Here is a 13,384-nt window from a genome sequence, read left to right as displayed (position 1 = left end):
ACAGAGGAGACTGCTCTCCCCCCCCCTCGCTCTTCCAGCAGAAGCGAGTGATCCTGCTCAGGTTCTTAAAAACATGGAGTCTCCTCCATAAATCATAGTCCCCCACTGCAAGAGGACTGAAGAGGGTCTGGCAGTGACAGAAGACTCTCTGTGCATACTGCTCTCCGTCTCTTCTCCTTCTTCTGCATCCCCTTCTTCCACTACAGCTTTACAGGAGTCAGAGCCACCATCTCACCGACGGGGTCTTGTGATTCAGTAGCGCAGAACAGAGTTCTGTGAACACTGGAGGAAGAGTTGTGGAGGGCCGTGGGGTTAGCAGGAGTTTGGAGCTGCCATACTATAGCTAGCAGACCATTCCATGCACTCACAGTCAGAACCATTTGTGCAAAGTAAACTGTACATGTGTTTCTCATGATACTCAATGTGTTGACATTCACAGTGCAGCGGATTACCCTGAAGATGTGCTCAGACTGAAGGCAAGGCAAATATTAGCTGCATACCAAGAAGATAGAATTTAAAATGGATAGAAACGTGCATGGGTTTGCTCTAGGTGGTGGTAATCAATGAAAAGACACGTTTGTTCAAGTTAAAGATGTTTCATTTGGCAAAAATGCAAAGATTGCAAAAATGTGAATGCAATTATTTCAAAGTTGTATGACTCCACACTATGACAGAAACCAACAAGAGGGGACTGGAGAGTCTAAATCTGTCTGAGGCAGAACTGTAGCACATATTCTGTACAGAGGGACACTGAAAAGTCACATTTTTAAAGCCAAGTGCAAACCGACCCCATAGTGGAGCCCACTGACACAAGCAGTCCAATGTGTAAAAAAATAAATAAAAATAAAAAGTCAGGTAATTTGTATCATTATTCATAATAAAAAGTCTGTAACATGGCAAGCTGAAGACGGAATAATTAATAATAATAATGACAGTGTGGGAAAAAAACTGTTGCTTTAGCATCTCCATGCTTTGATATTCAATGTGTAACAAGCAGTGTATGATATTTTTATACAGATATTCTGCTTAAGTTTAAATGGCATGTCCGCCTGTTGCTGCTCTGACTCACAGCCTTTGTCTGCAGCTCAAAACGTAACATGTCTTCACCAATTTGGGATTAAACTAAATACTCTAGCAGCATGCCATCCACGCGAGCTGTCAGGCCAGATTTTGGCCTTGGTGTTAATCTATATATTTACAGATCTGAGTGGAACAGTGCAGCTGCACAATCAACTTTGATCAAATTCGATTGTAAAAAAACGTGGCTGGAGTGGAATAAAAAGAAAAGGGGAAAAACAGAGAAAGAAGGAGTGTGGTTGTGTTTCAAGAGGTAAACCACAGGTTGGGTCTGGTGTAGCAGGACTGATCCGTCTTTTCCCTGTGTGTGATTGGGTCTCTCATTAGGAGCCAGGCCCTGAAACCGGAGCCCGGCCTAATGCCTTGCCGTGTTTAGAGAAGCACAGAAACCATTTGGCTATAATAGCAACCTTTTCAAAAACAAACCTCTGAAATGAAAGGCGGCCAGACTTGCAAAAAACCGACAGCCGATTATTTTGAAAAGGGGGCAGGGGAGACATGACCATGAAAAATCGTAAACTGCAATTGAAAATAAAGCCAGGCGTGCTGTGTGCACCACCCACTCCTCTCCCTGCCATCTTTCTCATTTCCCTCTCCGCCTCTTTTCTCTCCACGGCTGTTCGTCTGTGCGTCTTCTGTGTGTTTCGCTCACCTTCACCCTCACCAAGAGACGTGTCAAAGGGTTAACTCACTCACACACACACACACACACACACCCGGCCTTCATTCCACACTGATGCTGTCACACGATAAGCTGCTCTCTCTGTCACTTATCAGTAATTTACTGCTACTTCTTTTTCCCCTTTTGCCTCGCTCTCTTTCACACAAAATGAGCTTGTTTCGCCTGAAGCCATTCGACTGCTGTGGAAGACAAGCACGTATCCCCAACTCTCTGACTCTGACACGCGGTTTACTGACATCAACAAGCGTTACCTAGGAATTTTTCCATATGAACACAGTAATGATGAGTAGGCCAAAGCACTGACGTCTTCGTGCCTCGACTTGCACCAATCACCCAAATGAGCATAAAGCTGTATAGCTTGTGTCTTCATGTTAATCACCAAGGATTCTTATGGTGGACATGCTGGCTCCCATGACTAAGGTGATAGCAAAGTCAAGGGGTAACTGGGTTTGGGGTCAGGGGTGCTGGGTGTGGACGCATCCTAATTTCAGTGCTCCATGCTCCGGGGGACAGGCCATCAAGGAGAGAAGGCCACCCTGTTTAGAGCAGCAGCGTGGGCCTCAGGGGCCCCACCAGTGACAGCTCCCATGTCACAGCCAACGCTGTGGAACACAGGTAATGTACCCTGGGGCCCTGCTGAGAGATAAAAAAAAACGCACCTGGACACCTGCGTCTGAAGCTGTAATTTGTCTTCTCTCATGTTCAAGGTGTTTTATGAGAGCAAAAGGACAAGGTGAAACAGTGAACAAAACAAGCAAGCCCACGTACTCCACCAGAAATCCTCCCTCTCTGTGTTTGCAAGCTGCATGCTCCGGGAGGGCATGCAGGGAGTAACTAATCTGAAAACAGGGAGTATTTTCAAATTAGCTTTGGCAACAACAGAAATATGTGCGGCTGATGAGTGAGAGAGGACTTAAATAATCTGAATAACTCCATTCCAAAGTTTTGGGAGAGTAAAATTTGTTATGGCGCCGTCTAGCTTGAGTCACTAACAGTTCCATCAACTAGTAGGCAACACAAGTAAGAGTAAAAAAGTTCACTAAAAGTATTTTTCTGTTGTTGTCTAAGTAAGTGGGTGTGTACATGTCTATGAGAATGTATCTGTGTGTGTGTGTGTGAATGGCTGGGGGTGACTGGTGATCCCTGCCTCTTCCTGTATATCTTATGCCGGGGTATTAGAGAGGGTCCCTCCCAGAGGCAGTGACTACACAGGCTCGTCTGAGAAGGCGCTCATCAACGCCCCTGCTTTCAAAGGCAGCTTTAGCCAGTGCCATTCAAAGCAATCAGCCCAGTCAGGGTCTGCCCATCCAGCCCAAATCCCTTCATGGCTATCAGAAGAACTCTGAGCTGGGCCTGCTGGGGGCAAGGCAGGGATGGGGGTGGGATTTGCTCATAAGGGATTGTGAAAAGGCCGTGACACACGCTTATCTATGCCCCAATAACCCCCAACAAAATATATATGCTGTTCACGAAATAAATAATTAAAAAAAGATGGGAGTTAAGGGATACCCTGCTGCAGAAGTAATGGAGCCCATCTTGAATATTGCACATATTTATGTGCACAGTACGCAAACAAGCACTCAATACACACGTGCATGGAGTCAAGCTGCTATCTGCCATGGCGGATGACTTAACCTCCTACATTATTCAGATGCCATAGGACATTGCTTTGGAGTTGGGGACTGATGGCATGGCACAGGATAAGTGCCAAAGAAGTGACTACTGAGAGGCCGGCAGAGTCTATGTCTGTGTCAGAGTTGGCAGTTAATGTTGGCGGAGGTAAGCTGGAGGACAAAAGTGAGAGGCTAGAGGGAGTTTGTCTTTAGGGTTCTCTAAGGTGGGCTACTTACTCTCCTACCAAAGCTTTTGATTAACTGAGCCTGATAACTTACACGTCTAACATGGTAACCCTGCAAATCTGTAACTGAACAGGCTCATCATTCCAAAAGCTACTTACTGACTCTCCTAAGTTGACAATTCGCAATCGTTGCAGTTGAGCTTGTTCGACGTATGTAACATTGTACAAACCGACAGTGCACCTGGCATGTACGCTATGCAAATCCTTCAATGTTTTGCTCTCTAATGCTGCAGAATATATTTACTTATACATACACAAATTTCAGTGGAATAAGCTAACTCGCTCTGCATGCTCTACAGTAAAGTCTCTCTACCCGTTTATAGTACAAGACTCACTTCTCTGCGACTCTAATCTACAGCTTGAACAGGGCATCATTCGTTTTTAAGACGGATGCACTGAGAAGTAATGAAAGCAAACAGAGAAGTTAGAAAACAGTTAGGTAGAATAACACCCATTATAGCCGTTAGTTTAGAACCACCGTCTTAGATTATGAATGTAAACAAAGATCTAAATATGGTCCCAGCTGTGATCTTTTAACTGTATTTATTATACAATATTTGATGTGTGTGAGGGAAAAAGGCAACGCTCTGGATTCTGCTTTGGACTGGTTTTGGTTATATGTGTGTGTGTGTGTGTCCGGAGGGGGTTCACAGGGAATAACACTGGGCAGAATTTACCCATGAGAAACAACAAAAGATGCCTCAGAAGTATGTCAGAGTGCCCTCATATCTCTGCAGTGCTGGGAAAGGGTCAGCCAATTTTGAGAGTGTCTTGTTTTCTATCTGCATCTAAATCCAGTGGTTGTCTTGGGGCAGCTGCAGTGAAACAAATAACAAAAACTCCCCTTGAGAAACAACGAGCCAATCAAAACAGGCATCAGGAGCTAGATGCAGTAAATATGAGCCAGTTATTTGAAGTTTGAGTTGTTGTTTTTTTTACTCCTTCCAAACAAGCTCTTTTACATTTCAAGGTTTGTGACAATTTCCCATAAAAGAGAAGAAAAAATTGCTGCACAAAACAATTGTTTGGGGTTTTGGACCCAGATGATGATACATTTCAAATATGATGAGAAAACTGCTAAGCTTCAGTTATGTAAAAAAAAAACAACGCAGGCTGAGGGGTTTGACTGAGATGAGTCTATGAATACCACTACCGAAACAAAGCCATCAACAAACAATATTTTTGCAAATCGTCAAACTGTAATTTATTTTCTTTGTCATACCAAACCCTTAAGTCGTAACTACAGTGTTTGTTGTAAAAATATTAAGCTTGTTTGGGAAGATTAGTGCCTGAAACAGTAAGCCATCATGGGGTATTTGATATTTGGGGTTTACATACTTCCACATGACCTGAGAGATGGTTGTATTTGATGGGGATCTTAGGTGCGCTCGATGCTCTGCACAATTAGCTGCAGCTTTCTAGGGTTGATCCACCAGTATGGAACCAAGGCCCAAGCCTCATCCTGCATCTGGCAACCCACACCTCCCAGCATAATTACCCCAGCAACTGTGCTCCTCCTCTGAGCCTCGCTAATCTGTAGAGGCCGTGGCCCTGCCGTCAGCTCCATGCGGCTGAAAAGGGAGGTAAGGAGGCACAGTACTGTACCACGTACACCCTTGCTGCTATGAATCATAATGTATAAACAGAGCAAAGGAACAGAGGACATCTTGACCTGAAACAGGATGAGGGACAAGGAAAAAGGGCACAGAAAAGGAAGGGAGGTTATTGGCTCAAACTTTGAAAACAACTATCTGCAGAGGACTCTAAGGAGGGCCAAAACTCACCTACTGAGAGTTGAGAGCACTGGTGCTTTCAACAGTGGGGAGATCAGGAAGGTAAAGGGCCTATTGAGTGCCGCGCTATCTTGCCCTGGCACTTAATCAAAGGGATTAAAGCTTGGGAAGCCAAGCCAACAGGTTATCCTCCAGGAAGCATACCAAGTAGTTATCAAAAACACCAAAGTTCAAAGCAGCTCAATTTTCCTATATTAGAAGTGTTCTTGGTCAGAGCCCTCGGGCTTGTTTCAAGGTAAAATAACTGTGTTAGTAATGTTTGTGCTTGCATGCTTGGAAGGCATGAGGAGTGGGCGGGGGCTTGTACTTCAGTGAAGACCTGAGTCCATCCCGCTGAACGCAGTGTAATCAATCGCTGCCAGACCCTGCCTCAGTCCCCAGAAAACCTGATACAACTGTGTCTCATTCACACAAGTGTCTCCCACAGACAGAACAGGGTGGGGCAGTGTATTTGTTACAATTAACCCAAACACTTTCGGACAGCTGTCAATAAGGTATATTATTACCTATTAGATTAGCCCGTTTGCTTTTTTCCCCGCAATTCTGGTAGCCGTTGAATCTAAAACAGGAGTTAGCAAGAACTCTCTTTGTTCCTACTGACTACTGCTGTACTGTAGCAGCCCAGGGAGGAGCAGGATCAGACTGGAAGTCAAAAAGACTACTCTATAACAGAATATTTGGTTGTGGCCAAGCTGTTTACACACATGCGCTATGCACTGGGGATCAGTGGGAGATTGTGAGATTTTCTTTGACGTGTATAATTGGGCGCGCACAGGGTCAATGGTTTGAAGCTTAATGTGAGGAGTTTGAAAGTGAAAGCATGTGACAAATCCCATGACTCCTCAAAAGTTGTAAAGTACTGCGGCCTTTACAGTGGCCCGGTGCCGCTCAACCAGAATCAGGATTGCGTGTCCCACAAAGCACTAACTAACATTGTCAGGTTTAGTGGTTAAGGGGCCCCGACTAGGATGAGAGCTTCTCCTGCAGAATGCATGTGCCTTCATAGTACTCTAGGGTGTTACTCTAAATACACGCAAAACATGTGAATTATAAAAATAAATTGCTGTTCACAAGTTAATACTATATATGGACGAACATTGTGCTATTGCCTATGCATGCATATCAAGCCTTCATTACTTTGTATTCTTTTTTAAATGTCACTGTGGACCACCAGAGAGTTTTCCTTTAGATTTGTGGATCTTGTTTTGTCAACAGTAACACCTTGCAGTGACTGCAGCAGTCTCATGAGACTTGGTATAAGTAAGAAAAGTCCCAATAACTATCGGTGAATACGTATAAACACAAGTACTGTATTTTTCCCGGACTATTGCCAAGGCTAAAGTGCGACAGCTTAACTTCATGAAAAATAATATTTACCCATTCTAGCCCATACAGGCCTTGTGATGTAATCAGCCTGGTCACATATTTAGCAAGTTCATTATTGAAGCCTCTAACCTGCCAGGATCCGAGTATGGCTTCAATAGACAGACCCCATCTGTCTGACGTTAGGACCATTGGAAACAGATGGGCCTTTAATTGTATTTTTTGTCCAAATTGTAAAATAGCTACTTAGGAAACGAGGCTAAAATAACATACAAACAACAGCAACTATGATAACAACTGCGCCTGGAACGAAATGAGTACAGTACGAGATCAAAAACATAGGGCGTACAAATTCGGCTCTGCTCTTTGAAAGGGGATCCCCCCAAACATTACTGGCCCAGTATTGATTTACACTGCAATTTCGTATTTCTCTCCCCACGCCAGCTCCACAATCTCTGTCGAGCAGGAGGTCCAGCAAATAGCACTCATCAGATTTTTCCAAAACATAAAAGATTGATACCTTGCCTCTTTTGAGACAAAGGAATAATTGAGGAAGGGTTGATATTGGTATTTGGAGGGGGAAAAAAATCACTGAAACCAAAAGTAGATCGCCAGGCCCCAGAGTTAGTTTAATAAACCATAATGGGAAATTGTTGCAGAAAGGGCACCTTGTAAAAAAAGATCCACTCTTACCTATTAGATCTTTCAAATATAATGCCATGGTTATGAGAATTGCCACAGCATCTGGTTTGGACACTGAATAGCAACGATAGATAAAAAGTGGTAAATAGCTAACACAATGATGAACATTTTTTCAATAATACTTGTTGAATTATTTTCTCCCAGCTTCAGACACTAAAAAACTAAAGAGGTGATTTCCTTTGGTCCAACCATTGCCAGCAGTGCAGTGTATCGCAATAGCCTCCCTTTCCTAAACCCTGCAATTTTCAGCAATGGACGAAAGGGAAAGAACAGATAAAAAGGCTTTTTTTTTTTTATATATATTTCAGTCCAAATCACATCAAGGTATAAACACTGAGCCCAGAGCACATCTCCTATTCTGTTTCAAAGTAAGTCCTGTTGTTCCATTTCAAATACCTCAAGGTTATGGGTCATAATGCTGCTTTCCAGCTTCTGAACACGTTTATTCAGGCATCCTACTGTAAATAGGGGGAGATTCAACATCAAATATCTCTATTCCCCATGCTGGCCCTTTCGTCTGTTCTGTGTGGATGTGTGCTTTTGGCTAACAAAGTAATGGTTTCTCCTCTTCTCTTACCAGACTCTGAATACAAAGTGGCAAAATAATTGAGGCAAGTGTGGAATATAGTTCTCTTTGGTGCCACAATGCATAAGGCAAGGCCCTGCATAAGACTAGGTATGAAATCAATCAACTTGGCAAAATAACCAAAACCTAAAGATAACATAAAGCCAATATATGTCAGGAAATTAAATTAGTGGTAGCTCATGTTATGGCTCACAGCTCCTCGGCCATTAAAGGGGGTAATAAATGTGTTATAAAGCTCTTACAAGCCCCTAAGGCCATTAAGGCCTGAGCTGCAGAGCTGTTTACGAGATTGTTTATTACAGGCTAGGCTTATCATCATTTACCACGCATAGGTGGCTAAAATGAACTCTATAAATAGCAGATTCACTGGTGTTAAGCCAGGCTAAACAAGGACGCTATATAACAGGAATATATGAATTGTCAGAAATGCAATCCAGTGGGAAGGTGAGGCAAAGAGGAGAGAAGGGAAGGCAGGGTGACTAGCAGGTGGCTTCATATTGTCTCTATCCACCACATATGTCCCGTCCACTGCTGAGCTGACAGGTAGGGACACAATGTGTTGACCTGAGGGCCTGTTAGAGACCGGCACGTGGATAAATATAGAGCAGCGGGAAAGCATAGGTGTCTTAAATGACACATCGAATTATGCTCATCCCCTGCAGTCTATTCCCTCAGTCCAGAAGAGGCTTACGCGAACACAACCGCTGTCGCGCAGGCAAAGCCACAGCTCTAACTGCTCATTCTTTAAAGTAAACACGGATAGCGGCACAATTGTGTCTATTATTGTATCTTTCATGTGCTTCGACCAACACACCCCTCCATCCTCTTCTAGCAGTCACATGCACAATATAAACATAAACAGCCCTATGCCTCATTTGGATTTGCAGTGAACGGAGGAGATTGCGGCTGTGTGTGTGTGTGTGTGTGTGTGTGTGTGTGTGTGTGTGTGTGTGTGTGTGTGTGTGTGTGTGTGTGTGTGTGTGTGTGTTTCATTTGCATATGAGAAAACAGTTTCAAAAGGTTTGTCTATAATGCATAAGAGCCTTTTAGGCTGTCTTTACTGCAACACTCTTATTCCTCCCACTGACAACCCATGCACGGGTTTGCATCATTTTGTGAGACATGCCAGTTTTGAATTATTCAGTCACTCATCTCTGCCACAGCACCGCATTTAACAAACACACAAGCCCGTTCACATATAAGAAAGACGGAGTGGTCTACAAGGATACTACAACAGCACCTCAGTCAGTCCCTTTGGAGAGGTGGGAATCCTATTACCTAGCTGTCAGAACCTGTCGGACGCATTTCACTATCCTAGGCCCCCTTTGTTAGAGGGGAATACGATGTACACCAGCAGTCCATTTAGAGGCTGCCTGCTCTGCGTGCTTTAATGGGCCTTGGGCCTTGAGCGTCGTGAGCAGAAGAAAACACAGTTCAATTTCCCCCTCACAACTGCATGAAACAAGCATCTCCACTGTACCAGCCCCATGCATAATTCACTGTCGGTGATGTGTGTCTTAAACGCTGCTGAAATATACATGGCGGCATATGCAAATTTGGCAGTGCACTCACATGCTGTACTTGCTAAACAGACAACAAGAGGATAGCATGCCACGCAGACATCCCCTTCTGGACACAGACAGTATGTAGTACAGTATGTCATTTTTTATGTTTGCGTGTTGAGGGAGTGTTCGCTGTACATAAAAAGGTCGTGAATGTGTAGAGAAACGTGTGACGATATTTGCTGCACCTTCAAATGTCCTCAGAGCAAACCAAGTTATTTCAATATTTTTATTTTAAAATATAGGTAGGTATTTATACACTAACGATGAAAACACAGAAGTAGCATCCGTGAAGCTGTATATAGGTTGCTGAGGGTTTCTGGAAGAACGCTGTGAAGCTATTGCGGGGCTTGAACGCTTGTTTCCAGCGTCGTATGCTGGAGCAAGCTAATCCAAAGTTGTTTAATGAAACAAGGATTGTTGAAATTGCTACAAAGTTAGGGGTATCGTTAACTATCAAGACCAGGCATTCAACAAATATTCATTTCGTTGTATTTTGAAGAAGAAATGGACAGATTTTGAAAGGAATCCTGTGGTCATTAGAGGAACTGCAGCTTACGACTCTAGACTACAGCTTGGATTTTCACTGTCTGTGCACCAGCATGTGTGTGTGTGTGTCTGTGAGGGTGTCTGTGATCTTTATGAAGGGATGTTGATGAGGGAGGAGGAGAGGGCAGACTGGTGGTGTCAGATTTTATAAATGAGGGAGGAAATGTCTTTATCCCAGGTTTGGACACCCCCACTACTTTCCTTACCAATCCCTCCCGGTGTGTGTGTATGTGTGTTTGTGTGTGTGTGTGCGTGGTTTGGACCAGGCGCTGGCTCAGTCCGATTCCCAGCAGTGTATCTTTAACAGGGCCTTCCCGCCGGGCTGCCAGCCTGTTCCCCCCCCGCCCCCTTACGGGACAACAGCCCAGCTGACACCCCCGCAGCCCTGCCAACACGACCCACACCTTCGACACACAATCTGCTGCCCTGATCCTGATGGAGGGAGGGTGGGGAGTGATTAAAAAGAGAAGAGAGAGGAGCAGAGACAATAAGTAAGAAAAACGAGAGAAACAAAAGATGTCCCACGATCTCAAACAAAGCAGTTTAAGTGCAATATTCACCCTTTTTTTTTGTTTTTGTAAAACCTACGTAAAATGGGGAAAACATGCAAAGTCTACACAGACAACAGAGCAAACCACAGAGCCATCATGCTGCCCATGTTAAAAAACGCACAGATATATTAAACTTAAAGGTTCTATCTGTGTGTGAAGCAAGCAATGTTAATCAAACAATATTCCATAGAAACTTCTCTGAAAATTACAGGGCAGATATACTGAGATAGTAAAAAAAAAGTATCGAGTTTCATATATAAAATAAAGGAAGGCAATAACCAAATGTTTTATAACTTATAAAATAATGCAATATCTGACCAAACAAAGAGAGCGCGCAATAGAGAGCCAAGATGCAGGCGTGTAGTCATTAAACTTGAACTTGACATTCACTGAGCTGCTAATGTGCTGTGGATATGCTTTGATTTGACATTTATATTGCAGCGGCTTAAGATTTTTATAAGCAATATTTTCTCTTGCATTTTTTTTATTTAAGTTTAAGTTTATTTAATGACTCCTACCCTACCCTTTCTATAAAGGAAGACAATTATTACAATTTTAGTAACACACACCACTATTTTGGATTTATTTTCTTTAATTCCACTGCCACACTGCATGTTTTTAAGTTATCCTTCTTTCCCAGAATAAAGAGGGCAGACGCAGTCACTGATCACACACACAGTAGCTGCTTTGCTAAATCAGACTCAACTGTCATGCATATTGCAGGCACAATCAGAATAAAAGGTGCAGCTGCATATTTTTGTTTGTGCCGTCACATACGTACCAGCAAATCTGGCCCTCTGTGCACATGTGCTGCTGCCAGAGCTGTGGTGTCACCAGTGTTCAGCGGTGTTGAACAGTGTGTTAACAGGATGTGTAATGCGGTGGCATGGTCCTGTGCTGCAGCCAGGACTGTGTGGCAGCAGCAGCAGCACTGTAGGCTACAGTAGGCCGGTTATCATGAAGCAGTTATGTAGCTGCTCTGCTGGGCCAGTCTAATTACAGGAGAACAGCGTGCACCAGTCTGGGCCTCCAAATGGCACCATATGTTTTCCCAGACTAACCGGCTGAATAAATGCCATTTACCCATTCAGGATGCACTGTGCCCTGTGTCTGGGAATCAGTCACTCGCACTCATATAAAACCATTCGCACCCCCAAACACCCTACCGCCTACCCCTCCCATATAAAACTCAGCTGTCTGCGATTTACCCTGCTCACCCCACCATGTATCCTGACACGGCTTCCTGTTCGGTTTAACCATTTACAACTGCTATTGTAAGTAGGTCTATGTCTCTGTAACACACACACACACCGACTCGCATAATAATGCTGTAACCGGTTAAGTTAACTGAAGGGGTTTGGTTAATCAGAAACAGTGTTTCTAAAAAGCCGGGGTGTGGTCAGGCCCATCCGTCTTTTTCTTCCGTGACATGTTGTGAGCGACCCGTGCAGCGAACATGATCGGTAGCTTGACAAAGGTCACCACTGGTGAAGTGCTCATGGAGTCAGTAACTCAATAGGAAGAAGAAAAAAAAGAGTAGAAAAATGTTCAATTGGAGTTCTTTCAAACATGATATTTCTAGGAATACGTTAGTACCAACTGCTGTCTGGGCACTGCAGTTTTGCTGTCTATCAATTCTAGCGGTTAGCTGCTTGTGCTACTTATATTGTTTTTTTAAGGCTAATACAAGTACTGTAGCTCAGAAAGAGTATTCAGCCAGTGCTCCTCAAACTATTCTGCTTGTGCCCATATAAAATGCAGCTAAAGGAACTTTATGTGAACAGTACAAGCATGGAGTGAAACTTTCTTAGAATGCTTTAATTGTCAGAAGAGGAATATTTAGAAAAAATACATTTTGTGTAGCTGTTTTTCTTCTTTTCGTCTTCCATGTTAATCATGTCACAACCGCCACCCAAGTCAGGAAGCAGTGACTGATTATGGGGCAATAATACAATTTAATAAGGTTCCGATACAAGTTGGTGTTAATGTCTTTTTCATTTGGCTTTGATTTAAGCGTGGAGTATTTCCCCACCAAGCCTCACTAGTGAAATTACAATCAGTGTCAATGATAACAAGAGCATAATTCTTTGTCTTTGCAAAAAGCTGACAACATTTGTATCATGACCTCTTTTTTGGGGGGGAAAGCTCCCTCTATCATCACTAGATAGACCTATCACACATCATCAGTTTGTTAATGAGAACAGCCTAGGCTGAGGCGCTCACAGATGCCTATCGAGGGCAGAAAACAAAAAGAGAATGTAAGTAAATATGGACTGTAATTAGTATGACAAGGTTGAAAAAACAGATAACACCACAGCAGCCTGAAGGCCTACTCGTTTTTTTTGTACAAGCGCATGCACGTGTACCCAAACATGCACAGGACACACACACAGGCCCCTACTGTACACTCACACACACACACACACACACACACACACACACACACACACACACACACACACACACACACACACACACACACACACACACACACACACACACACACACACACACACACACACGATGGGAAGAAATCAAATGTTTTAATCAGCTTGCTACAGCACATAATGAGGATCCACTAAGCCCCAGCTATCAGCTGCCATCGGCCACTTACTTGTGCCTTCAAAGAGCTGATTTTTCACTTCTTCTACAACCAGCTTAACACAGTAGCTATCGAGACTGAACACAGTCTGTGGATGTG

At 43.6% G+C, this 13,384-nt stretch overlaps 1 protein-coding gene across 1 annotated transcript in view; it reads right to left on the bottom strand.

Annotated features, from left to right (window-relative positions):
* The window catches only part of fto (FTO alpha-ketoglutarate dependent dioxygenase), a 117,466-nt gene that overhangs the window by 39,118 nt on the left and 64,964 nt on the right, over window positions 1-13,384 (bottom strand).

The sequence above is a fragment of the Anoplopoma fimbria genome, chromosome 2, assembly GCF_027596085.1.
Source record: "Anoplopoma fimbria isolate UVic2021 breed Golden Eagle Sablefish chromosome 2, Afim_UVic_2022, whole genome shotgun sequence".
NCBI lineage: Eukaryota > Metazoa > Chordata > Actinopteri > Perciformes > Anoplopomatidae > Anoplopoma > Anoplopoma fimbria.
Note: the sequence above shows the minus strand (reverse complement) of the source record. Positions and strands in the feature narration are given on the sequence as shown.